The 27,936-nt window shown below is 41.8% G+C and overlaps 1 protein-coding gene and 1 pseudogene across 3 annotated transcripts in view; both read right to left on the reverse strand.

Moving 5' to 3' along the window:
• HECW1 (HECT, C2 and WW domain containing E3 ubiquitin protein ligase 1) overlaps nucleotides 1-27,936 on the reverse strand; it is a 454,397-nt gene that overhangs the window by 275,690 nt on the left and 150,771 nt on the right. The window lies entirely within an intron of this gene.
• Nucleotides 14,081-14,500, reverse strand: LOC112620542 (annotated as a pseudogene).

The raw sequence follows: 27,936 nt of genomic DNA on the forward strand, positions 1-27,936 counted from the left end.
TGAGGCAGGAGGATCACTCTAGGCCAGGAGTTGGAGACCAGCCTGGGCAATATAGTGAGACCCTGTCTCCAAACAAAGAAAAAAATGAAAACAACCCTAAATCAGATCACATCCCCTCTGACAAACATGACTTCCTTCTCCCACTATTGCCTCCTTTTCCCTTGGTTCCAGCAACCCTGGCCTCCTGGCTCTTCCTCCTGCCCGCCCATCACAACCCTGCCTCGGGGTCTCTGCACTCCCTACTCCCACTGCCAGGAATGTGCACTCCCAGACATCTCTGGGCCTCTGGCCCTCCCTTCATCAGGCCTCCACTCCAGCATCTCCACAGCACCTGCTCATCTAATCCCCTGTGTAATATCCTTTGCCATGCTCATGCTCTTTCTCTATTCCCTGTATTATTTCTTTTTACAGAATTTAACACCACTGAAAACAAACATACATTCTGTTAGTTTATTGTTCATTTTCTCTCACAACAAGGTATATTCCATGAGGAATTTGTTATGTTCACTACTACATACCTCCCCACTACCCCCAACCATCCTTAAACAACTTCCCCCGACCCCCAACCATTGTTAAACAATGCCCAGGACACAGCAAATTACTCAACAACTTTTGAGTGGATGAATGAGAGAATGTCATTGCTATTATTGTATGCAAATCCTTCAAATCTATTGACTTTCACATTTCATTAGTATGGACAACTTAAATGACGACCCATGAAGTTCAGGGTACCTCAACAAAAGGCAGGCATTCCTGTAGCATATGGAGCTTCCTGAACTCTGTCCACAATTTTCAAAGTCTATGCAGGTCGAGACTATGACTTTTTAGTAGTTATAAGGTGTGATTCTGGATGAGGCCTTGGTTGGTGATATCCCTCCTCCCAAGCACCTTTGAGGGGTGGGTGGCAGTTTGAACTTTTACTGGGCACAAAAATCATTTAAAAAGTGGCAAACGAAAACTGTGCATTTGCCGATAGAAGTAGTAAAGAAAAAATAATAGCTGCCATTTTTGAGAGCTTATCATTTGCCAGCACTTTGCTAAATATTCCTTTAAATATTAACTATAATGAAACTGGCATTAAATTTACTTTCTCAGGGTAAAAACTGAGCAATGGTCAACTGAATGATCAGAAGAAAGGAAAATGCAGCAGCCAGCCTTCCTGCTTGCACTGCATCTTGGAAGGCTTGAGGACCCAAGCTAGCCTCAAAATCAAGGAAGTCTGTCATAGGGCTCCCCCGTCATAGGTGTCAGTATTGGGCAGTCTTGATGGCATCATCACTGGGCTGCATGCTCTGTGCTTCATGTGGTCCCAGTAGTTGGAGCTCAGAGGCCTCTTTTCTTCAAGGCAAACTTGCCTGTTTGGACTGTGCTGTTTTCTCATTATCTCTCTGTTCAATTCATTTCTCTACCTACCTTCCCTCCAAGTCATCTACCCTCTCAGGGTCCTGAGCTCCTCTCTTGAAAGCAAGGACAATAATGTACTTGCCCTCTGGCTTGTCCTTTCCATCTTGGACATGGCTCCAAGGTCTCTCTCATCTATGTCTGTGGTCTCTGATTTTTTTGCAAGCCATATGACTTACTGACATAGACTAAGATGTCCCTAACTAGTTCTTGTGGTTAGAATACTGGCCTTTGCCAAAACTTGGATTCCTAGTACTTTCAGTATAATCTATCCCTTCATGTCTAAGCATTTTCCTGGATTAAAAAGAGTTAGTTTGCTATCTAGCTCATTGTCATTTATTTATTTTGCCCACTCAGGTTTCTTAATTTCATTTTATTTTTTGTTGAGATGGGGTCTGTCACTCAGGCTGGAGTGAAGCAGTGCAATCATGGCTCACTGAAGCCTTGACTTCCTGGGCTCAATAGATTCTCCCACCTCAGCCACCTGAGTAGCTGGGGCTACAGGCACGAGCCACCACAACCAGCTATTTTTTTAAATTTTTTTTGTAGAGATGGGGTCTTGCCATGTTGCCCAGGCTGGTCTCAAACTCCTAGGCTCAAGCAATCCACCTGCCTTGGCCTCCCAAAGTGCTGGGATTATAGGTGTGGGCCACTGCAGGTTCTTTATTTTTTTGACTTTGGGTGGGCTCATTCCTGACTGCACTCCTGGTGAATGGTTACAGTCCAAGTGGCATATGACTCATGAACTTCAGAGATCCTCATTGACCTCTGCAGGCCTGTTTTTTGATTTCCTAGTCCAGTGGTTGCCAACCTGGGATGCATGTTGAAATAGCTTGAAGAGCATTAACCAAGGCAGATGTTAATCCCCCCCAGGGATTCTGACCTAACTGGCCAGTGGTGTGGTCTGAGTATCAGGGTTTTTCAGAGCTCCACAGGTGAGACCCTGATCCAGTTTGTCTACATACCTAATTCCAGGAAGCTCTCACAACAACCTGTTCCATTTTCCCCCCTTTGTCTTGAACTGCATTTTATTGGTCTATAAATATTGTCCTAGCAAGACCCAGTTAGCAGTTAAGGCTTGTTCTTTTTAAAAAGAGCTGGTCCATTTTTTACCTGAAAGTTATAATAAGTTTGTATAACTACACCTAATAAATTCAAATATGAGAACCTTAAAGTGAAAAAAAAATCCATACAGAAAGCACATAAATGTGAATAAAGCACAAAGGGAATAAAATCAGAGCCCTTCGAAGTTTCAAATGATAAGACCTGGGGAAGTCCTGGCTCTGCCACTTGCCAGATCTGCAAACTTGGGTGTTTCTTAACCTTTTTCCTCCACAATTTCCTCATTAATAACATCAAATGTAAATTCCATGATTTCCCATGTTTGTTGTGGAAAGAAAATGGAATAAAACTTGTAAATGCACCTCATAAGGTTATTATTTTATTAAGAATAGAATAAATATTATTTCAGGGCAGGGAAAATGGGGAGATGTTGGTCAAAGGATACATTTCAGTTAGATAGAAAGAATAAGTAAGTTCAAGTGATCTATTGTACAACAGGGTGACTGTAGATAATAACAAGGTATTGTATTCTTGAAAATTGACAAAGGAATAGATCTTTCTTTCCTTCCATCTCTTTCTGTCTCTCTCTCTATATATATGTGTATATATATATATAAATGGGTCTCACTTTGTTGCCCAGGCTGGTCTCGAACTCCTGGGCTCAAGCCATCTGCTGGTCTTGGCTACCCAAAGTGCTAGGATTATAGGCATAAGCCACTGCACTTGGCCCCAAGAGAATAGATTTTAAGTGCTCTCACCACAAAAAAAATAAGAAGTATGTGAAATAATACATACGTTACTTAGCTTGACTTAGTCATTCTACCGTGCATACATATTTCAAAACAACATGTATATGATAAAGAAATATGATTTTCATTTGTCAATTAAAAATGTTTAAAAAAGAAAATTATTTCAGATCTGGGAAAAACAGTCCTCTCATTTCCTATGAGACTACCTGTCACTAGGCAGCCTGCAGAGAACCAGGTGAGAAGGGTCCCGGCCCCACGGTCCTGCTTTAGAGAGTCACATATCTCAAACACAAGAGAGCCCTGCTGCTGGAGACCCCATTATTAGCCCAGGCCCCCGACTCACTGCCCCCCACCTCTACTCCCCTTGTCCTTGAATCAAAGGGCAGCAGCATCCCGGTGCTGGGAAGAGGTGTGGCTGTTCCACTCCTGAAGCTCAAGGCAGCCACAGCTGGGGGAAGATTTCAGCAATAACACGCTCAGGTAGGAGAAATGACAATTTAATTAACTTGTCAATTGTTTCTGTCAGAAAACATGGAGGAAATAGATTTTTGCATAAAAAAAGCATCCTTTCCCAGCTGTGTCCAGTCTTATGTTTTTTTTCCTCTTCCAATTCAAGGTCCTGCTTTTGCTTCTGACTTAGGGTGATGGAGGCTGAGCGACATTTTGCAAAATTGAACAATGTATATTATTCTTACATCAATACATCTGTAGGTCTAAATCAGTGCTTGGTAAATGTTTTGGTTTCAGGACTGACCAACAATCTTGAATATTATTGAGGATCCTAAAGAACTTTTATTTATGTGGCTTATATCTACTAGGATTTACTATGTTAGAAATTAAGGCAAAAAATGCAAACTATATTGGTTCATTTGAGAACAATAAGAAACCCATAACATTAACATGGATAACATATTTTATGCAAAATAAATACGTTTTCCAAAATTTAAAAAAGTGAGAATTATGGCATCATTTAACATTTTTGTAAATGTCTTTAAGAGCTAGCTTAACAGAAGACAGCTGGATTCTCACACATACTTCTGACTTCAATGGGTTGTGATTATCACACTTCATGGAGCTTCTGAAAAACTCTGGTGTTCAGTCATGAGATAATGAGAGTGAAAAGGTCAAATAAAATCTTAATATTGTGATGAAATTAGTTTTGATTAGTTTTGACCTTACAGACCTTACTGAAGGCTCTGGGGGTCCTTCAGGGGTCCCCAAACACCGTACACTGAGAATTTCTTTCTTTCTTTCTTTCTTTTTTCTTTCTTTCGTTCTTTTCTTTTCTTTCTTTTTTTTTTTTTGGAGATAGAGTCTTACTCTGTCACCCAGGTTGGAGTGCAGTGACATGATCTCGGCTCACTGCAACCTCTGCCTCCCGGGTTCAAGCAGTTCTCCTGCCTCAGCCTCCCGAGTAGCTGGGATTACAGGTGCTTGCCACTATGCCCAGCTACTTTTTGTATTTTTAGTAGGGACGGGGTTTACCCATGTTGGCCAGGCTGGTCTCGAACTCTCGACCTCAGGTGATCTGCCTGCCTTGGCCTCCCAAAGTGCTGGTATTACAGGGGTGAGCCACTGCACCCAGTCAACACTGAGAATTTCTGTTCAAGATATGCTGTGAATATTATGCTGTGAAGCATAATATTGATTCTATACATTGTCAGTTAGATGACTATTGGATGCTAGAGAGGCAGATGGTCTTATAATAATATTTAATAAAATACAATTATTGAAAGTGTTTAAAATCAGCTTTATTAGTGACTTGCATTTAAATTTGGTATTTTATTTAACAATTTTAAAGCTATATTTAATGATACCTATTTATTATATTTTCTTGAACAGTTTGTATCTCACTTTATAACTTCCAAATATTTAATCATATGTTGGGTCTCTTTTCTTACTCTTGCTCTGCTCTGGGCCTGGCACGTAGTGGGATTCGAGACAGCCTGTGAACATTGAACACTAGGCAAGAAACATGCCCATAGGGGCTAGAAACGACTTTATAGAAGGCAAATCTGACCTTTGTTGCTAGCTCCTGTCATCCTGGTGGAATCAGAGGGAAGGAAGTTCTCAGCATCTGAGTGAAGTTAGCCAAAAAGAGTGTGATGCAGGGCCCTTGCCACAGCAGCCCTCGCCTTGTCCTGCCACCTGCCTTTCCTCCTGCTCTGTTCATTAAAGTGATGCACCAGCCACTGAACTGGGTTTGCCCATCAAGCATCCTGGCTAGAGGGACATGAGTGACCCATGCAAACAGCCATAAGAGGCACGTTCAATGATCTAAGCAGAGCAAGACATTGCTCCTGCTATAAATACACATCCTTCAATCTAGCAGTAGAAATGAAACCTGTAACTACATAGCTGCACAACTAAAATCTGAGGCAGAGTACAATAAAGTCACATTGTTCTATGACAGCTGGAAAGGAAACACACTTAAGCTGGATGAGGAGGGACTGGAAGAAGGCTCATGGAGAGAGTGTCAGACATGTTGGGACTTAAAGGATGCAGGGCAGGACTTTGAGTTCTTGCACATGCAGGATGCCGTAAGAATCCAATTCTGAGCTGAGCATGGTGGCTCACACCCATAATATTAAATCCCAACTACTCCAGAGGCTAAGGCAGGAAGATTACTTGAGGCCAGGAATGCAATAGACTAGCCTGGGCAACACAGCTAGACCTTGTCTCTTAAAAAGAAAAAAAGAGAGAACGAAAAAGAGGAGGATCTAATTCTGAAGGCAGAGCTAGAAGAGGCTTAGCAAGCAGTCTGGTTATTAGCTGTAGTGTGTTTGAGGGAGAGTGGACCAAGAGAAAGAATTGCTGAGTTTGGAGAGGAGGCTACAGATTTGAAAGAGCTTGTGTTTGAAGTCAGGTCTGGGTTTAAACTCCAACTCTCCCCTTGCTATTGTGATATTGTACAATCTCTGAATAACAGGTTTTCTATCTGTAAATGAGGAATAATCGTATTGCCATGATAAAGTCGTTTGAAAATAAGGGCTAATGCATTTGTAGAGCTTGGCACACAGCAGGTGTCCACCCAATGTCAGCTATTGTTGGACACCAGCTGTGGAGAGCCTGGTGCAACAAGTCGCAGAGAGGGGCTCAGTCTGGAGGAAACAGGAGAGCAGGAGAGCAGGAGATGCCCTGTTGGAGCTGAGCCTGAGATGGTGATGGCCATGACGCAAATGATTCAGGCTGGGGCTTCCCGCAATGACAGGGCCAAAGGCTGCTGAAGGGACTCTCAGCGGTGCTCTTTGCCACTTGCCTGGGTGGGCGGTGAGGTGAGGGGTGCAGAACTGCTGTGACGAGAAGCAGCGGGTCAGAAATCACCTCAACTCCACTCCCCCAGTCTGGCAGTGCAGGATCCGAGAATCGTAAGCCATCAAAAATCTTAAATGCCAATTTTCAGGGGGGAAAAACAGCCCCAAACAAAATGGGAAAAGAGAATACTATGTTGGGAATGCATGAAAACCTCAGCATTTGGGTTACATTTCCAGTCTTCCCCTAACTGGAGACTTCCCCTCTCTTAACTGCCTGTTCCTCAAACTGCCCTGTTCCTCAAACCCATTTGCTCCTAGTGAACAACAGCGTTATTGTCCACCTGGGGAAATAGTTGGCTCAGGTTCTTTTCTTCAAGTGTCTTGAAGTGTCCTTTTCTGGCAGTGTCTTGAGGTCTTTTGTGTGTTCATTCTCTTTCCGACAAAGTTGTAAAGGGAATGAACTGAGATCCATTTCAGATCCCAGAAAGAGGGGTGCTGGCTTTCTCATTATACTGGGATTATGATGAGTATTCATCCTCCTCTCAAAAGTCTTCCAAGTGTGCTATTGTGCTAGTTGCTTAAATTTGTAAAACTTTTCTCCTTGTATTTCTGCTCACCAGGAACTACAATTCGTCAAATAAAAGAGAAGCTGGCAAAACTTGTCTTATGTCTCAGTGGCCTGGAATTGAGGTAACTTAGGTTCTAGTTGTCATTCTGCAGTTAACTAGTTGTGTGACTCTGGACATTTTGGAGTGGATTGCCATTTCCTAGAGTAAATTTGGACCAAATCCACAAGGTCCTGCCCCTCCCTGACACTGGACAGGTAAGGTTACAGGTGTTCAGTGGTGGAATGGCTGCTCCATCTTGTGACCCCCCTGCACTCCTGCATGACGCTATTTCCATAGCAACCTTGGATTAAACCTAAAGTGCAGATGGGTTCCATCACCACTGCTGTTACCTAGAGGAGGCACTCTCTCCTTGGAGCATCTGACTCCTCTGGGAAAAGGTGATAAGAATTCCTAGTCCTGCATAGGCATGGGCAAGGACTTCATGTCTAAAACACCAAAAGCAACGGCAACAAAAGCCAAAATTGACAAATGGGATCTAATTAAACTAAAGAGCTTCTGCACAGCTAAAGAAGCTACCATCAGAGTGAACAGGCAACCTACAGAACGGGAGAAAATTTTTGCAAGGTACTCATCTGACAAAGGGCTAATATCCAGAAGCTACAAAGAACTCAAACAAATTTACAAGAAAAAAGCAAACAACCCCATCAAAAAGTGGGCAAAGGATATGAACAGACACTTCTCAAAAGAAGACATTTATGCAGCCAACAGACACGTGAAAAAATGCTCATCATCACTAGCCATCAGAGAAATGCAAATCAAAATCACAATGAGATATCATCTCACACCAGTTAGAATGGCAATCATTAAAAAGGCAGGAAACAACAGGTGCTGGAGAGGATGTGGAGAAATAGGAACTTTTACACTGTTGGTGGGAGTGTAAACTAGTTCAGCCATTGTGGAAGACAGTGTGGCGATTCCTGAAGGATCTAGAACTAGAAATACCGTTTCACCCAGCCATCCCATTACTGGCTATATACCCAAAGGATTATAAATCATGCTACTATAAAGACACATGCACATGTATGTTTATTGTGGCACTATTCACAATAGCAAAGACTTGGAACCAACCCAGATGTCCATCAATGACAGACTGAATTAAGAAAATGTGGCACATATACACCATGGAATACTATGCAGCCATAAAAAAGGATGAGTTCATGTCCTTTGTAGGGACATGGATGCAGCTGGAAACCATCATTCTCAGCAAACTATCGCAAGAACAGAAAACCAGACACTGCATGTTCTCACTCATAGGTGGGAATTGAACAATGAGAACACTTGGACACAGGAAGGGGAACATCACATACAGGGGCCTGTTGTGGGGCGGGGGAAGGGGGGAGGGATAACATTAGGAGATATACCTAATGTAAATGACGAGTTAATGGGTGCAGCACACCAATATGACACATGTATACATATGTAACAAACCTGCACGTTGTCTATATGTACCCTAGAACTTAAAGTATAATTAAAAAAAAAAAAAAAAAAAAGGAATTCCTAGGCCTGACCAAGCATCTGGAACAGAGATTTATCACAGGATCCAGGGTCCCTTCACTCACCACTCCCTTTCCATGCCGAGACCACCCCAATCCCATTCTGACCTTCTCCTCTTCGGCCTTCCCAATGAGCTATGAAGACCGTCTGTCTTCAGCAGATGGTCTGTCTCAGAAGATGGTCTAACTCAGAAGAGTTCCCCCGTGGAGGGAGCTCTTGGTGATTCTTGACCAAGTGAAAGGCCCACTGACCATCCACGGTAATAGCCGCTGCACTGCTGTGGTTTAGACAAAACAAGCAATGGTCCCTGTTCTCAGGCAACTTAGAGTTTCAGGGAGACAGTCAAGGAAACAAATACACCAATAAAAATATACTTACAAATTACTATACCCCATGAAAGAAAAAAGTCAGGTGCCATAAGAGAATCAAGGTGGGAGATATTTTGGAGAAGGTGGCAGAGGAGCTATCTGCAGAGGCAACACATCAGCTTCAGAACAAATGAAATGGGGACAAGGAGGGCGCGCATTCTAGCAGACGCACAGCCTGTGCAAAGGTATGAAGATGGGAATTCCCAACAGGTTCAAGGAACTACGTGAAGACTCGTGAGGCCCCAGCATAGTAAAAAAGAAGAGCGTGGATGGTGGGGTAGGAGCCAGATGAAGCAGAACCTCGCAGCTCACCGAGAGGATTTGCAATTTGGTCTAAATGCCATGGGACACTTTTGAGGGCAACAGGATCCGATGGAAGCGCAGGGGCACTGGTTTATGAACAAATATTTTATTTAAAATGTTTCTTCTCACTCAATTGAAACTGTGAGGTAATCCCTCCCACACCCTAAAAAAAGACACAGAGGAGCATTTTGCTTTGTCTGCTACTTGTTTAAAATGAGTTCACAAAAATAAAACTTCTTCAGTCAGTTCATCATCACAGAGTCCCCTCAGCTGGAAGGAGAATGCCCTTACACATAGCACAAATTGAATACCCAACCTCAAGCCCATGCCAAATGTTGAATCTAAGATAAACGGGTAGGAAATATAACCTAACCCAGCTCAAAGGAGTAACACTGTCCTTGTTCTCAATCACTGAAAAACGCTGGATGTGTTCATTTATCCAACTGACTTCCTGTATGCCAGGCACTGTGCCAGGCACTCCAGATACAGCAGCAAACCATAGACAGAAATTTCTGTCCTCACAGAGCTTGAATCCTGATGGGGAGGAGACTACAAACAAGACAGGTAAATTATAATTTATATTAGAAAGGGACGAGGGTGTGGTGTGAGGCGGGGAAGGGAGTTAGGGAGTGTGGGTGGTTGCAACTTAAAATACAGTGGTCAGGAAAGACCTCCGAGGGGTGACGTAGGAGGAGGAGGAGAAGCAACGACTTACACCTCAGGGGAAAGACCACTGGGAGCAGAGGGGAGACCAAGCCTGATATCCTTAAGCAGGTGCACCTGGGGAGCGGCAGGGAGGCCATGTGACTGGAGCAGAGAGAGAGGAGGGGAAGGGGAAAGAAGGCAAAAGGGGGACCAGATCACACAGGGCCTCGGAGGCCATGGTTGGGGCTCTGGGAGCCATCTGAGGCTCTGAACAGGGAAGTGACATGTTCCATGCTTTGAGAAGGCCCATGCTGGGGGTTGTGATGAGAACGGGCCGCATGTGTGGGAACAGGAGGAGCAGGTGGGAAGCCGCTGCGGTGATGGTGGAGCTGCCGCTTGCTAGAACCAGGGTGGGAGCTGTGGATGTGCCGAGAGACGATCGGATTCCAGATCTATTTTTGAGGCTAGAGGTTTGGATGTGGGGTGCAGAGAAAGGATGAGTCAGGGATGACACCACAGGTTTTGGCCCGAGAAACAGGAAGGAGGGAATCGCTGTTCACTGACATGGGGAAGACTGAGATGCCTGATGATCAGATAAGGATTTTGGCTGGGATGTTTTAAGTTTGAGATGCTTATTAGACATCCCAATTGAAGACCTCAAGCAGGAGCTGAATATTCAGGGGAACATCCAGGGCCAGGGTCTGAAATGGGCATATACATTTGGGGGTCACCTGCCAATAGATGTTATTTCAAGTCACAAGAGTAGATGTGACCACCAGGAAGGGTATGGATAGCAGGAGAGGGCCAGGGTCTGAGCCCAGGAGCAGCCCACAGTTAAAGGTCTGGGGAAGTCAGGGAAAGAGCCCAAGAAGGAGCAGGAATTTGGAAAAAGAAAACAGGGAATGGTGATTTCTTGGAAGCAGAGCAAGCTGCATTTCCTGGGAGGTACTGTCAACTGTGTCCAGCACAGAAGGGGAGGGCTGAAAATGGGCCAGGGGAATTTCCAAAGTGGAGATCCTTGGTGGTTCTAACAAGAACAGCTTTACCGAGGGAGTGGGGAGGAACTGCAGGCAGTCCAGATGCTTCTTGGAAGAAGTTCTGCTGGAAGAGGGGAGAAGGCAATGTGTGGTAAGTGGAGAAGGAAGTGGGAGATGAGAAGATCTGGGAGAAATTGCTGGTGGATGCCTACGGAAATGGTCTAACTGAGGGAGAGAGGAGCTGCTGGAAAGACATCCTAGCTGGTGGCAAAGGGCAGGGCCTGGTGTGCAGGTGTGTCCCAGGGGGTCCAAGGCAGAGAATACAGTCATGGGTTCTTAGTTTCTGTTTTTGGTTGGGCCAGTAAAGCCCCTTCCTCATCCCTCTTATCTGCTTATCAGTAGAGACAGAAACGAAAAACCATGGCTTCAGGCTGATAAACACATAAAACAAAACCAAACAGAACAACAACAAGATAAGATGGGTTGGACAGGCTTGGACCTGCAGGCAGTTCACTTGTCATATAAGGCAGGGAGGCAGCATCCTGGTGGCAGGCGGCAGTGGGAGTCAGTGGATGCTCTTTTCTGATCCCTGCAATTGTCTCAACAAAGTGTGAAGTAGGGTTGTCCATTGCCCGAGTAGGAGGATGGGGAGGAGATGAGGGAGGTTTGTTCATCATCACATTTTACCTAATGAATGACTGATTTCTCTTTCATATATATTATAAAATCTGTTCTTACATTAGATGGAGAAAGAAGAGAAAGCGGACTAGAGAAAGGAGGAGAACAAAGAGCACTGAGCATCCTGAAAATCCAAGAGAAACCCTAAATGAGGCTTCTGGCCAACACTGAGAAGATCCAACAAATATTTTCTGAATACAAATATAATCTGGCGAAGTGGGATTAGAGTCGTCTGTATTTCTGCTGAACGCACTTTCTAAACTCCATGAGTGAAGGAGGGTTGCAGAGCATTCTGCGTGGTTCAGGTGTTTGACTTCACTTTAGGAAAAGTAAAACTAAGAAAACAGAGAAGCTGGAGCATGTGCCAAATAAAGAACTTGTTCCTCAGGAGACAGGAAAGCTGAGCTAATTTTGTACGTACTATAAAACATTAGTCAGCTTCAGTTTTAGGTCTAGTTTCAAACCTGGAGTGTGCCAGTGGACAGGGAAGACTGCACTGGCCTAAAGCATTTAGCCTTGCAAAAATAAATAGTATCATCAAATAAATAAAGCACATTTTATCGGGATTAGGCATAATTTATAATGACATAAAGATGATGGAATTCCACATAATACAGGAAAAGAACAGGCTACTTATGATTTTTAAAAGTAATCGTAATGTGAATTTCTACCTGCATTTTATTTTGGATAGTATCTTATTACCTATATTTAAAAAAAACGTAGTCTCTACTTAAATTTTACAAACCACTGTATGAGAAACTTATCCTTTTAAAATCAATGCCATACTGACACCAGCATCACTGGAGGTCTCTAGTTACTTGCCAGGACATAAGGGGAATTCTCAGGGGAGCCCCACACAAAGAGCTTATGAGTCTTGACACGGAAATCAATGTCGCTGGCCTTTTAATAACTCTGAAGAACAGGCTATGCTAGGAGTCAGTCTGTTAGATTGATCCAAAATAAACCGTCCCTGGCACAGTTGTTACGTAACATCATTTCTTACCATTTCTGATATCCCTTACACAGACAAGAAAAAAAATGAAAAGGTCACATCTCCCCACTGGGCCTCCATCAACAGGAACTAGACCTGAGCCCTCTGATAAGGGACCTTCTGCACAATTGATTCTTTAAACCTCCTTATTCCTTAAACCTCTGCTTCTGTCTTCCAGTACAAGTATTGACTGCCATACCCCATAATAGATCTCAATGTATGAAACAATTTTAACCACAAAAATCTAGTAAGAAAATTCAATAAGAGCTGACACTATAAAATACCATAAATCACCAGAGGTGGCCTGTGGATCAATTAGCAGGATATTGGCAAAACTCTGTAAAGCGTTTGATTGAATAAACCTACAGCCACCTATCCAGCAAATGAACAATGACTGAAATTGTTGTGGGGAGTGAGTGGGGGAGCGTGGGAGGGTGGGGTGCGTGTGTGTGTGTGCGTGAGCATAAGAACAGACTATCTGGTGAGTAAATAGTGGAGGGAGATAGTGTGGGTGAATTAATGACCAGGCTTCAAGGCAGCTCCGTAATTTGGGGAGATGATTCCTGCATTTGCATCGGCATTACTCTCCCCCACCCTTACTTTGCTAAAACTTAATACAATTTTTTCCATATTCACAGTTTTTATGAGAAAAACAATGCTTGCTAATTATAGATAGTTTATAACAAACTTTTAAGAAGCATTCAGAGAAAACCAAAAACCACCTCAAGCATCATCACCCCAAGATAAGCACTATTATTATATTAGAGAGTTCCTTGCATTCTATTTTCAATGCATGCATGTGTATTTTTCAGCCAACAAATACTATACTGCATATACCATTAACGTTATGATTTACTTATGTAACATTATGCTATCAGAGATTTTTATTTTATTAAATAGTCTTAGGAGATTTCTTTCATAAAGGCTACACATTATTCCATAGTATGGTATTACTAAATAGGATTTCAAGTAATCTTTTTTGTTGGATTTTTAAAGGTAGTCCCAATTTTTCACTATTTTAAATATATATATAAAGCTGCAAATGAACATCCGTATAACTTATTCCTTGCACCAATTTCTGAGTACTTTGCTCTGTTATTCTCTGAGGACCCTGATAACTCAGTGACACCATGGATGCTGAGTGCCAAACTGCTTGCAAAGCACATGTAGAGACCCCTGGACACTTCCCTCTGCACTGAGTGCCCGTCTCAGGACATCTTCAACAGCATTGCATTGTATAGTTTTTAAAATTTTTAATAAGATAGGCAAAATGACAGTACTTTTCATTAATTTGTGGTTTGTTTTCTAGTATGAGTAAATATCTTCTCATTGATTTCATAGTCTTTTTAAGGTTTTTTACATGTCCTCACATGTGACTCACATCTACCACAGTGGCTGGTACACCATAGGTGCTCAATAAGTGTGTATCAAATAAAAAACAATAAATGGAGAGATGGTTTGTGTCTGCTTTTGTAATAGGATTTTACTGCTCTCTCTCGCGCGCGCACACCTGGGCGAGGATCCTGCACCTAGAAGATGTTGGGCCTCTTGGTGGTGAAGCATGGCCCGGCGGCACCTGTTGGCTGCGATCTCCTCCACCTTCATGATCTGGTTGCAGCGGGCCCGGGCGCCGTGCCGGCCCGTGGTGGTCAGGTCCTGGTATTCCCTGTATGTGTTGTGGGTGCAGATCCAGGAATCATAGAGCAGCCAGACACTGAAGTTCTTTACCCGCAGAGGGGCCTTCTCAAACACCTGTCCACAGCAGACAATCTAGCCTGAAGACATCTTCATCTTCTTTAACTGAGATACGAAGTACCAGAATGGGGACTTAGAGATGTCATGATTAGGCGCAAAGATTCGCATGCGGTAGAGGGGCAGTGTGTGGCATTTGGGGGTGGGCCAGGAGAGACCATCACCTTGTACTCTTGTAGTGTGCCCGAGGCCTTCATGGCGTCCTCTCCGTGCCTGCCGCCACCCGCGCTTTTCTCCGGCACTTAGGGAGGCCAAGGTGGGTGGATCAACTGAGGTCAGGAGTTCGAGACCAGCCTGGTCAACATGGCAAAACCCCGTCTCCACTAAAAATACAAAAATTAACTGCGTGTGGTCGTGCGGACCTGCAATCCCAGCTATTCGGGAGGCTGAGGTAGGAGAATCACTTGAACCTGGGAGGTGGAGATTGCAGTGAGCCGAGATTGTGCCACTGCACTCCAGCTTGGGGGACAGACTCCATCTCAAAAAAAAAAAAAAAAAAAATCATATTTTACAACTTCTGTCATATATTAAGGGAAAATGGGAAACTATCCACCGTTTTCGTAAGTATGACACAATTTCTCCATATTTGCTATCTTCTTATTTTGCTTATTTTTTTTTAACTCACAAAACTTCAACATTTTATATTGTCAAATATCTTGATTTCTTTTCCATTGTTATCATTCTGTTATTTTAGGCTTAAAAGATTTCTGTCTCTAATTCAAGATATTTATCCATATTTTCTTTTGACTTTTTATGATTTCATACTTTATGTTTCACTCAAATCGATCAGGGATTGAGGTATGGGTAAAAGAGGAAATACATCTTAAAGTTTTTTTCAAAGTAGCTAGCTAATTGTATCAGTAATACTTATGGTTTAATATATTCTTTACTCAAATATTTTTTATTCTATCACTATTATTTCTAAAATTTATATTAGGGTCAATTTCTGTTCAATTTATATAGTTCCACTAATCTGTCATTATGTTGCTGCACTCATATCTACCATTTCAATTTATTTATTTATTTATCTTTAATTTTTTTCAACTTTTATATTCAGGGGTACATGTGGAAGTTTGTTGCCTGGGTATATTGTGTGATTCTGAGGTTTGAGGTATACATGTTCCTTTCACCCAGGTACTGAGCATAGTACCCAACAATTAGTTTTTCAACCCCTGCCCCACTCCCTCCCTCCCCCTTCTAGTAGACCCCAGTTTCTACTGTTGCCATCTTTATGTCCATGAGTACCCAATGTTTAGCTCCCACTTATAGGTAAGAACATGTAGTATTTGGTTTTCTGTTTCAGCACTAATTTGCTTAGTATAATGGCCTCCCGCTGCATGCATGTTGCTGCAAAGGACATGATTCATTCTTTTTTATGGCTGCCCTAGTATTCCATGGTGTATATGTACCACATTTTCTTTATTCAGTCCACCATTGATCGACACCTAGGTTGAATCCATGTCTTTTCTATTGTGAACAGTGCTGCGATGATCATGCATTTGCCTGTGTCTTTTTGGTATAATGATTTGTTTTCTTTTGGAAATATACTCAGTAATGGGATTGCTGGGACAAATGATAGCTCTGTTTTAAGTTCTTTTAGAAATCTCCAAACTGCTCTTCACAGTGGCTGAACTAATTTACATTCCCACCAGCAGTGTATAAATGTTCCCTTTTCTCCACAGCCTTGCCATCATCTGTTTTTTGACCTTAAAATAGCCATCCTGACTGATGTGAGATGGTATCTCACTCTGGTTTTGATTTGCATTTCTCTGATGATTAGTGACATGGAGCATTTCTTTATATGTTTGCTGGCTGCTTTTATGTCTTCTTTTGAGAAGTGTCTGTTCATGTCTTTTGCCTATTTTTTAATGAGGTTGTTTTTTGCTTGTTCAATTACATTTTTTTATAGATTTTGGATATTAGACTTTTGTTGGATGCATAATTTGCAAATATTTTCTCCCATTCTGTAGGTTGTCTGTTCACCCTGTTGATAGTTTCTTTTGCTGTGCTCTTTAGTTTAATAGGTTCCACTTGTCAACTTTTGTTTTTGTTTCAATTGCTTTTGAGGACTTATAAATTCTTTACCAAGGCTGATGTCCAGAATGGTGTTTCCTAGGCTTCTAGGATTCTTACAGTTTGAGAATTAAATCTTTAATCCATCTTGAGTTAATTTTTGCATATGGTGAGAGATAGGGGTTCAGTTTTATTCTTCTGCTTGTGAGTAGCCAGTTTTTCCAGTATCATTTATTAGGATCTCCTTTCCCTATTGTTTATTTTTATCAATTTTGTTGGAGATTACATGGCTGTAGGGCGGTGGCCTTATTTCTGGGTGCCCTATTCTGTTGCATTGGTTTATGTGTCTGTTTTTGTACCAGGACCATACTATTTTGGTGACTGTAGCCTTATAGTACAGTTTGAAGTCAGGTAATGTGATGCCTCCAGTGTTGTTCTTTTTGCTTAGGATTTCTTTGGCTATTCAAGCTCTTTTTGGTTCCATATGAATTTTAGCATAGTTTTTTCCAATTCTGTAAAAAATGACATTGGTAGTTTGATAAGAATGGTGTATCTGTGGATTTCTTTGGGAAACATGGCCATTTTAATAAAGCTGATTCTTTCAATCCATGAGCATGGGATGTTTTTTCTATTCGATTCCGTCATCCATGATTTCTTTTATCAGTGTTTTGTAGTTCTCCTTATACAAATATTTCACTTCTTTGGTTAGATGTATTCCTAGGTATCTCAATTTTTTAATCTATTGTAAATTGGATTGCATTCTTAATTTGGCTCTCAGTTTGAACATTATTGGTGTATAGAAATGCTACTGATTTTTGTCCATTGATTTTGTATCCTACAACCTTGCTAAAATCGTTTATCAGTTCTAATAGCCTTTTGACAGAGTCCTTAGGGTTTTCTAAGTATAGAATCATATTATTAGGGAAGAAAGAGTTCGACTTCTTCTTTTCCTGTTTGGATGCCTTTCATTTCTTTCTCTTGCCTAATTGCTTTGGCTAGCACTTCCAGTACTATGTTTAATAGGTGAGAGTTGTGTTCTCAGCTTGTTGCAATTCTCAAAGGGAATGCTTCCAGTTTTTGCTCATTCCATATGATGTTGTCAATTACTTTTTAACCATACATTAATGTTACATGGAACATCCACACTTCTTTCCCCAAAGTTTCTTGGTTATGTTTTCCATTCAATCTTAATTTGTGGAATTGTAGAATGAAATACATATACATATAACACATGTACATAAAATTATATAAATCTATCTCCTTGACATTTTTAGATTTGCATTCAACCAGTATATTAATTTGTGAAGTTATCTAAAGCCCAGTGTTTCCATCCAGCCACATGATGTACCTCTCAATTTGTTCCTATCTTTTAGGTCCTTCAGTGAAATTTTCTGGTTTTCTTCAGAGAGTTTCCATATACCTCTTTTTGAAGTTATCTCTAGGTACTTTATAACTAAGATTTTCTTACTTTTATATTTTCCAATTTGATATCACTGGTGTAAGTGAAATCTATTGATATCTACCATACTTATTTTGTATACTGCGTATTATTTAATTCTTTTTAATCCTAATAATATTTCAGTTGAATCAGTGGAATTTTTTAGTTCAATAATTAAACATCTGCAAATGCTATATTGATTTCTTCTAATATGTTGGTTTGTTTTAGTAGAGTTTTTGCCAGCACCTGAGATGGTCTCAATTATCCTTACCACCTGATGTTCACACCATTATGAAGTGCCCTTCCACACTGAACCAGAACTTGTCAGTGTGACCAATAGAATTTAGCAGGAGTGGCAATGTGTGACTTCTCAGGCTAAGTCATAAAGGCACTTCAGCTTCTACCTCAGTCTCCTGGCTCCCTTGTTTGCGGAGAGGCAGCTGTCATGCTTTGAGGATGCACATGCAGTCCTGTGGAGAGCCCGAGTTGCTAGCTGATACCTCCATCTGACAGTTTCCCTAGTTTGCCAGCAACACTAGTGAGCCACATTGGAAGTGGGTTCTCTTGCCCTAGTCAACCCTTCAGATGACTGCAGCCCCAGCTGACATCTGACTTACAACCTCCTAAGAGATCCCAAGTCTAAACCCGCCAGCCAAGCTGCTGCTGAATGACTGACCTGCAGAAACCACAAGAGACTATTAAATGATTGTTGTTTTGAGTCACTAAATTTTGGGGCTGATTTGTTATAATTTATTATTAAGCAATAGATAACACACAGAATTTCAAAAGAATGTAAGTGAAAAAAAATCCAACAATTATTGAGCACTTACTATATTCTAGTAACAGGGCTTACAACAACCCTAATGTGGGCATTCCTGTTTCAGAGATGAAGCTATAGAGGCTGAGAAATATTAAGGTAAAGCAAGGCTTCTCAAACTTGTTTTACATTTTGAGCCAGATAATTCTTTGTTATGGCGGTTGTCCCATGCATAGCAGGGTTTCTAGCTTCTGCACATCAGATTTAAGTAGCAGTAACCCAACTGCAAAAACCAAAAAATGCCTCCAGACATTGCCAATTGTCTCCTCAAAGGTAACCCTACCCTCAAACTTCCCACCCCCAGCTTTGTTTTCTTGCATGCATTAGACTACTTGTGTGTTATCAGACAGGCTAGACTTTTGACAGCAGTTAAAAAGCCTCCAGGAGTGCCCCAGTTTTCTACTTCCTGGTTATTCCTAGACTCTGTGGTGGGGAATTCCCAGATGGATGGTCTTGTCTTTCAATTCATTTATTTCCTCCAGCACTCCAATTGTCCTCTCCAGCTTCCTTCACTCCTATATTGAAATTGTCTTCCTAACCCAAATACGTTTCAAGTGTGAATTTCACATGTGTCTTTCTGGTTCCTACAATACAGTGTTGTTCTATGTTAGGGAAATGCCATGGGCGTCCATTTGAGGGGCTCCCAGGCCTTGTCTCATAGAAAACCTCCTAGAGGAATCAACTCATCCAGTGAAGTGTGTGTCAGGGAAAGGGATCGGGGGCAACTTCAAACTGTTGCAGACAAAAAGAGCAGAATATGTGAGGGTTCTGTGGCCAGCAGGAGCATGGCACATGCCAGCTGTGCTGAATTCAGTACAACTAAAACAGAGAATGTTTCCAGCATGCTTGCTATAGGAGGGGGCAGGGGATGTGGATGGCAAGCAAACTGCAGAAGTAAGTAGAAGCCTGACAAAGGAAAGCAGTAGATAGGTTCCAGAGATGTCAACAGGTAGATGGTCAGAACTTTATTAAATATTTCAGTGGTGAGGGAGAGGATGGCACTCTGAGCTCTGGCATGAAAGTGGGTAGAGGGTGGTGCTGTTTACTTAAAAAAAAAAAAATGAACACAAGCCTAGGCAACAAACCAAGACTCCATCTCTACAAAAAATAGAAAATAGAAAAATTAGCAGGGGATGGTGGTGCACACCGGTAGTCCCAGTAGCTACTCAGGAGGCTGAAGTGGGAGGATCACTTGAGCCCAAGAGGTTGAAGCTGCAGTGAGCCATGATCACACTGCTGCACTCCAGCCTGGGTGACAGAGCAAGATCTTGTTAAACAAACAAACAAACAACAACAACAACAACAAAAAACAGGTCGGGGAAGATGACACATTTTGAGTTTGTCGTGCCTGAGGAACACGAAGTGGAAAAGCCCAGTGGACACTTAGAAATGTGGATCTGACTCTCAGGATCCCCCAGGGATTCATCATCCTACAGAGGAGTGTTTCTCAGTGTTGGCGCTGGTAACATTTTGGGGCAGATACAGCTTTGCTGTGAGGCTGTCCAGGGCACAGTGGGATGTGTAGCTGCATCCCTGGCCTCTGCCCACTAGGTCCAGTAGCACGTCCAAGTCATGACAATGAAACATGTCTCCAGACATTGCTAAATGTCCCCGGGGGACAAAATCACCCCCAGGTGACAGCCTCTGGGTTAAAGGTTTCACAGGGAATAAGGCCGCAGATCTTTGATTCAAATCCTGGTGGCCTGTCTCTAAACTACAGCCCTTCTCCACTGAGCCATGTGTAAGGATCCCTGCCACACACTGTTACAGAACACTGCCAGCCTCCTTCTAGGATTTATCTCATTGGCTTATGGAACTAATTCTGTAGCTGAGTCAGAAATGTCTGTTTCCCCGAGGAGAAAGTAACCACCCTGAGGGCAGAGCCTCTGCACACACAGGATGCCTAGTAGAGTCTCTTGCACTTTAGAGAGACTCAATGAATATTTTAAAATAAAGGCATAAATTATAAGTTGTTGGTTTTGATTTACTAATAATTTAAAGGTATTTTAGCACCAACATGAAGTGACAAGTGTTCTATCTTTATTTGTCTGTGATAACTACCAGGTGAATATTGTACTGCTTGAAAATTTCTCAATATTCATTTGTGAAATGGTGTGGTTCTGAAAACTTTATTAAAAATTATCTGGCAAGTTTTATAGTTACTTTGATAACTTCAGTGTTTTGAAATTTTCTACTTCTTAAGTATGGGAATTTTCTAAGGAAATTAACTCATCGAGTCTTTCAAATATATTATTAAAATTCTGAACATAAAAATTTCTATTAATATTTCTCTTTGAACTATACATAATTTTATATTCCTTTTCTGATTCTAATCATGAATATTTGTTTTCTCTTAATTAGCTACGCCAGAGTGTTTGGTCCCCCAAGTAAATATTTTTAGATTTATTTATCAATGCCACTGTTTCACTATACTTTGTTTTTAGTACATTAATTTCTTCTTATATTTTAGTTATTTAATTTTTCTTTCCCTAGGTTTCTTTGGCTGAGGGTTTCCTAATTTTTTTTTTTTACTTGAACACAGTTTTCTTTCATCTTAAATAATAAAAACATGTAAAACTGTGAAATTTTTCCCTGTAAATAATTTTAGTCACATCTGCTAAGTTTTAATGTATAATTATTATATTGACATTATTTCCTAAATAGTCAAAATTATGGCTTCAATTTCCCCTTTGGCCAATAGTTATTTTTCAATTTGAAAATGTTTGAAATTTTAAAAAACATTAATGTCTAATTGTATTGTGATTGGAAAATGTGCCTTCAATAATTTCTCCTTTTTGGAGTTTATCGAGGATGTTCTCATGCCCCAGCAGTATATTGCTAATTGTATAGATGCTGTATAGATCCTTGCAATGATGACATATTCTATTTCATGGCAAAATGGTCAGTACAAGTTTTATTGTAAATATTATTTGATTGTATGTAATATTATCTTTTTTATGTGCAAAATAATGAATTAAAACTCCCAACACAAGTGCATACTTTTCTGCTAACTTTTAGCAGTTTTTGCTTTGCCTATTTTGATTCTACACTATTAGGAGTGTAGAGGATCATGGCCCTTTGTCACTGTGGATTATAACTTCATCAATATAGAATTAACAACTTCGTCCCATTAAATACTTGTCCTCTTCAGACCTCACTTGATTTCAGATTAAGCTGACATTTATTTATTTATTTTACTTTTATGGTTTTACTTTTAACCATTCCTTTTATGCGTCTCTTTTAAATAGAATATAGATGAATTTTTCTGTTGTTAGGTGATATTTATTTACATTTATTCTTGAATGAGGTATGTGGAATAATAAAAAATATATATTTTATTTGGTCTTCATTTGTTCCTAGTTCCTGGCATAGAAGTTCTTAAAACACTTCCTGAGGCCAGGCGTGGTGGCTCACACCTGTAATCCCAGCACTTTGGGAGGCCGAGGTGGGTGGATCACAAGGTTGGGAATTCAAGACCAGCCTGGCCAAGATGGTGAAACTCCATCTCTACTAAAATGCAAAAAATTAGCAAGGCGTGGTAGCGGATGCCTGTAATCCCAGCTACTCGGGAGGCTGAGGCAGAGAATTACTTGAACCCGGGAGGCGGAGGATGCAGTGAGCGGAGATTACACCACTGCACTCCAGCCTGGGTGACAGAGTGAGACTCTGTCAGAAAACAAAAACAAAAACAAAAACAAAACAACAAACAACAAAACACTTCCTGAGTGAGGGAAGTATCTTTTGTTACTCATAACCAGCCCCTTCACCCCTACCAGAGTTTATGGTAATGAGGTTAGCTCTTGGTCAGTCCCTAGACAGCTTCAGGATGGGGGGCTGTCACCAGAGGAACCAACCATGTGACAAGAGGGTGGGAAATTTCAGCCCACCCATTGACCTTGGGAGAATGGGAAGGGGTAGAGATTGATCCAACAACCAATGGCCAGTGATTTAATCAATCATGCCTACATAATGCAGCCTCCATCAAAAACCCTAAATGATGTGGTCCAGGGGTGCTCCTGAGCTGGTGAATACATCTGGGTGCCAGGAGGGTGGTGCACCCTACCCTCCAGAATCCCCACCCCCAGGTTCCTCTTCATCTGGCCGTTCATTTGTACCCTTGATGAGAAGCTGTCATAGTAAGTATAGTCCTTCCCTGTCTTCCGTAAGTCATTCTAGCAGATCACTGAACCTGAGGGGGAAGTTTTGGGAACCTTCGAATTTGTAGTTGGTTGCGCAAAAGCATGGGAATCCTGGGAACCCTGTTTTCGGCTGATGCCTGAAGTGGGAGCAGCCTTGTGAGAATGAGCGTTTAACCTGTAGGGTTTGGGCTAACTCCAGGAGTGAGTGCCAGAATTGATTTGAATTGTTGGATATCCAGCTGGTGTCAGGGAATTGGAGAATTAGTGTGGAAGACCAGACATTTGGTGTCAGGAGTGGTGTCAGAAAAAAGACAACAAAAGGTGTTTTAAACTTATTAGCATGAGCCTTATGAAATTGTCAGTTTTGTAGGTCAAGATAGCAAAGTATGAACAATTTTATACATTTCAACATAAACTTATATTATCTGATATTATAGTTTCTCTTTTTATGTTTCTGTAATAAAATTTGTGCTCTTCTTATCCTGTCTGCTCTCAGCTACCCAGCACAGGGCAGGATGACACTTCCTGGCCCCCTGTGGTTAGGACGGCCATGGGATCAATTCTGGCCAAGGAGTTGTAAGCAGAGTAAGTGTAGCTTCCATGCTGAGGTGTTTAAATGGCTGTGTAGAACCCCAGAATTCTCCTTCCCTCTGAGATGGAAACTGGCAACCTCAGAGATGGTGGCTGTAACCAGGACCAAGACTGGCTAGAATGAGCAGAGCTACCCTCTGGACCCACAGACTAGGACAATGAGCAAAACATAGTCCCCTGTTTAAGGCACTAAAATATGAGAGTTGTTTGTTTCCATGATAGAAGCTAGTGCATCCTGACCTACTTTCTGTCCGTTTTGTTTTCCTAATTTCTTGACTACATGAAAATATGCTTTTGCCTCCATATTATCATATCAAGTTTTCATGGTAAATAAGAAAAAATGGAGGAGCAAATTTAATATACCAAGTCATCTAGACTAATTATCCTCAGATATTTTAGAAGGGGAAGTAGATTGCAAGAACTATTTCTTGACAATAGTAATTTTTTTGTTTTGTTTTGAGATGGAGTCTCGCTCTGTCGCCCAGGCTGGAGTGCGATCTCCGCTCACTGCAAGCTCCCTCTCCCGGGTTTACGCCATTCTTCTGCCTCAGGCTCCCGGGTAGCTGGGACTACAGGCACCCGCCGCCTCGCCTGGCTAATTTTTTGTACTTTTAGTAGAGACGGGTTTCACCGTGTTAGCCAGGATGGTCTCGATCTTCTGACTTTGTGATCCGCCCACCTCGGCCTCCCAAAGTGCTGGGATTACAGGCGTGAGTCACCGCGCCCGGCCAACAATAGTATTTATTTTTTACAAAAGACAGATGCTATGTTGAAGAAAGCAAACATAAAAGCAAAATGTAGAGATTTATGGATAAAGTCAATGTGGTATATACATAGACAATGGAATACTATTCAATCTTTAAAAAGAATAAAATTCTATTATTTGCAATAACCTGGATGAACCTGGAGGATGTTCAGGTTATACGTTAAGTAACATAGCCAGGCACAGAAAGACATATACTGCATGATCTCACTTATATGTGGAATCTAAAAAAGTCGAATTCACAGAAGCAGAGAGTAGAATGGTAGTTACTAGAGGCTGGGGGGAGGGGGAGGGATGGGGAGATGTTGGTCAAAAGGTATAAAGTTTCCATCAGTTAGAATAAGTGTTAGAGATCTATTGCGCAGTGTGGTGACTGTAGTTAATGATAAGGTATTGCATGTTTCAAAATTGCAAAAGCAGTAGATTTTAAATGTTCTCACCACAAAAAATAATTATGTGAGGATTGATATATTAAGTAGCTTGTCTGAATCATTCCACAATGTAAACATATATAGAAACATAACATTGTATCCCACAAATATATATTTGTTGGGATAATCCCACAGTTATTATTTGTCAAGTACAATTTTTTAAAATTAGAGAGTTATGCATCTTTATCATTACTTTGTGATTTGTGAATGGTAAATAATACAATTAAGAGGTAAGGAGTGGAGAAACATGAACTTAAATAAAAACAATAATAATGCTAGAAAGAATATAACAAATCCTGCAGCCTCTTCTTTCTCTTTCTTTGGCCCCCTCTCTCTCTCTCCTTCCCTTTGTTGTCTCCTCCTCACCTTCCTCCCTCCCTTCTTCTCTGTTCCCTAGTATTTCTCCTTGTGTTTTCCTTCCTATTAACAGAGCTCAGGGCCGGGAGCAGTGGCTCACGCCTGTAACCCCAGCACTTTGGGAGGCTGAGGCGGGCAGATCACGAGGTCAGGAGTTCGAGACCAGCTTGGCTAATATGGTGAAACCCCATCTCTACTGAAAATACAAAAATTAGCTGGGCATGGTGGCGCACGCCTGTAGTCCCAGCTACTTGGGAGGCTGAGGCATGAGAATTGCTTGAACCTGGGAGGCGGAGGTTGCAGTGAACCAAGATCACACCACTGCACTCCAGCCTGGGAAACAGAGTGAAACTCCATCTCAAAACAGAAAAACAACAACAAAGAAAACAAAACAAAACAAAAAACAGAGCTCAGATTATTTTAGCAATTCCAGGGCTTGTTCTGCAGTGCTATGCTGCCAAGAATATTTGTAATTTTCTTTTTTTTTTTTTTTTTTTGAGACGGAGTCTCGCTCTATCGCCCGGGCTGGAGTGCAGTGGCCGGATCTCAGCTCACTGCAAGCTCCGCCTCCCGGGTTTACGCCATTCTCCTGCCTCAGCCTCCCAAGTAACTGGGACTACAGGCGCCCGCCATCTCGCCCGGCTAGTTTTTTGTATTTTTTAGTAGAGACGGGGTTTCACCGTGTTCGCCAGGATGGTCTCGATCTTCTGACCTCGTGATCCACCCGTCTCGGCCTCCCAAAGTGCTGGGATTACAGGCTTGAGCCACCGCGCCCGGCCCGTAATTTTCTTTAATTCTTTTGTGTTTAATAAGTTAATGAAAACCCTCATCTCTATGTCCTTAAGAGGCAAAAATCTTTGAAGTTTTGAAGCTTTTAGATGCTTCAATTAAATTCCTGTTTCCTCTCTGAGAAAAATAACAATTTTTCTCTCTTTAGAATGTGGAAATTGAATTGTATTCTTTTCATTGCATCGGTAAGTAATCGCAGGAAATGCAGATGAGAAGAAATTATGCAAAATCCTACTAGCCATCATAACCACTCTTGTCATTTTGATATCAATTCTTTTAAATATAACTATTACATGCAGATGTGTAGCCTTCTGTTTTCAACAGACATGTGATATGACTGTTCATAAATGGGTGAAGTGACCACCTTATACTCAGATCAAGCCATATATGTGTCATGTAAGAGTCCTGAGGATGTGATTGAATGGCAGGAGGGCCTGGGGACTGAGAAGTAGGGAGAAGGTGGAAATGCAAATGGACAAGGAAAATGGCCCAGGGCTGTATAATTTACTTATAGAGCATCTCTGATCTATTTATAGTAGCAGTTCAGAGGAAGCAAAGGAGGAAATGGCATTTTAAACTGTAAATTTATTAATTTTAATAGTTTGTTTTCCCCTAGGAATGCATGTTAACCTCATTACTGGATTGAAGACTCTTTGGAGGAGAAAACTACTTTTCATAGCTTAGTTTTTGTAAGGTAACTGCTAAGTAAGTAATTATAGATTCATTTGAAGGCATCCTAACACCAGGGAAATAACATATTTTTAAAATCATGAAGACTGGGTCTGAATCTGAGCTCTGCCTCCATAGCTATGGAGTCCTGGGAAAGCCCAGGACTTACCCTGCAGCTTCAGTTTCATCATATGTGAGATAATATCATCAATACCTTGCAAGTTGCTGTGAATGTTAAATCAGATGAAATCTATAAAGTGGCTGATATACAGATATTATTCAATGAATTATAGCCATTGTTTTCTTTTTTCTTGTAGCCTCAATATTTACTGATTTCTTTAGGTTTGTTACATACACACACACATATATATTTTTTGAGACAGTGTCTCATTCTGTCACCCAGGCTGGAGTGCAGTGGTGTAATCCTGGCTCACTGCAGCCTCCGTCTCCTGGGTTCAAGCGATTCTTATGCCTCAGCCTCCCGAGTAGCTGGGACTACAGGTGTGCATAACCATGCCTGGCAAATTTTTGTATTTTTAGTAGAGACAGGGTTTCACCACATTGTTCAGGCTGGTCTTGAACTCCTGGCCTCAAGTGATTCTCCTGCCTTGGCCTCCCACAGAGCTGGGATTACAGGCGTGAGCCACTGCAGTGGACCAATTTGTAATTTTTTACTGACTAATTTGGTTAAGCAAGAAATAAGTAATGCTGAAAAATTAAAAACAAACCAACAAAATCCATAACAAAACAAAACAAAAACCTGCCAGTTACTCTTTTGTTATGAGACAGAAGCACTCACTGATGGGCCCCTTACTGTCACAATAAAGATATGATTGATATGGCCAACATTCAGCAACCACTGAAATCTGAATGTTCACTTTGTCAGTAGCCACTTGCTAAAAAACATCACTGTCACAGAACAAAATGCTTTCTGGCTTATCCCCTGCTGCTGTGATTATCTCGTGTGTTTAACTGAAGGTACCATGTAATTGGGGTGGAGTCCGTGCCACATGTTCCTGGAGTTCAGAGCTGCCCGGTCCTCTACCAGGGTCAGCCAGGTCACTCTGCACCAGCTGCATTTACCCGCAAGGGTTTAAACTGCCTTGCACTTGGGGCAGCGCTTCCAAGGGCCACTAGGGGGCAGCAAACAGGTGAGAAAGAGCAAATAGAAGAGAACAAACCCGACGAGGAAGACATAGAAGTCATACCCCTTAGGAAAAAGGCTCTGCCCTCTTCAAAGAACAGGCTTGGGATGCTATGCACAGCACAGCATAGCACACCACAGCAACAGAACTGGAGCTCTAGACATAAGGCTCCTGTTTAAGAAAAAAAAAAAAAAAGCCGGCCGCGGTGGCTCAAGCCTGTAATCCCAGCACTTTGGGAGGCCGAGATGGGCGGATCACGAGGTCAGGAGATCGAGACCATCCTGGCTAACACGGTGAAACCCCATCTCTACTAAGAAATACAAAAAATAGCCGGGCGAGGTGGCAGCGCCTGTAGTCCCAGCTACTCGGGAGGCTGAGGCCGGAGAATGGCGTGAACCCGGGAGGCGGAGCTTGCAGTGAGCTGAGATCCGGCCACTGCACTCCAGCCTGGGCTACAGAGCGAGACTCCGTCTCAAAAAAA

The sequence above is a fragment of the Theropithecus gelada genome, chromosome 3, assembly GCF_003255815.1.
Source record: "Theropithecus gelada isolate Dixy chromosome 3, Tgel_1.0, whole genome shotgun sequence".
NCBI lineage: Eukaryota > Metazoa > Chordata > Mammalia > Primates > Cercopithecidae > Theropithecus > Theropithecus gelada.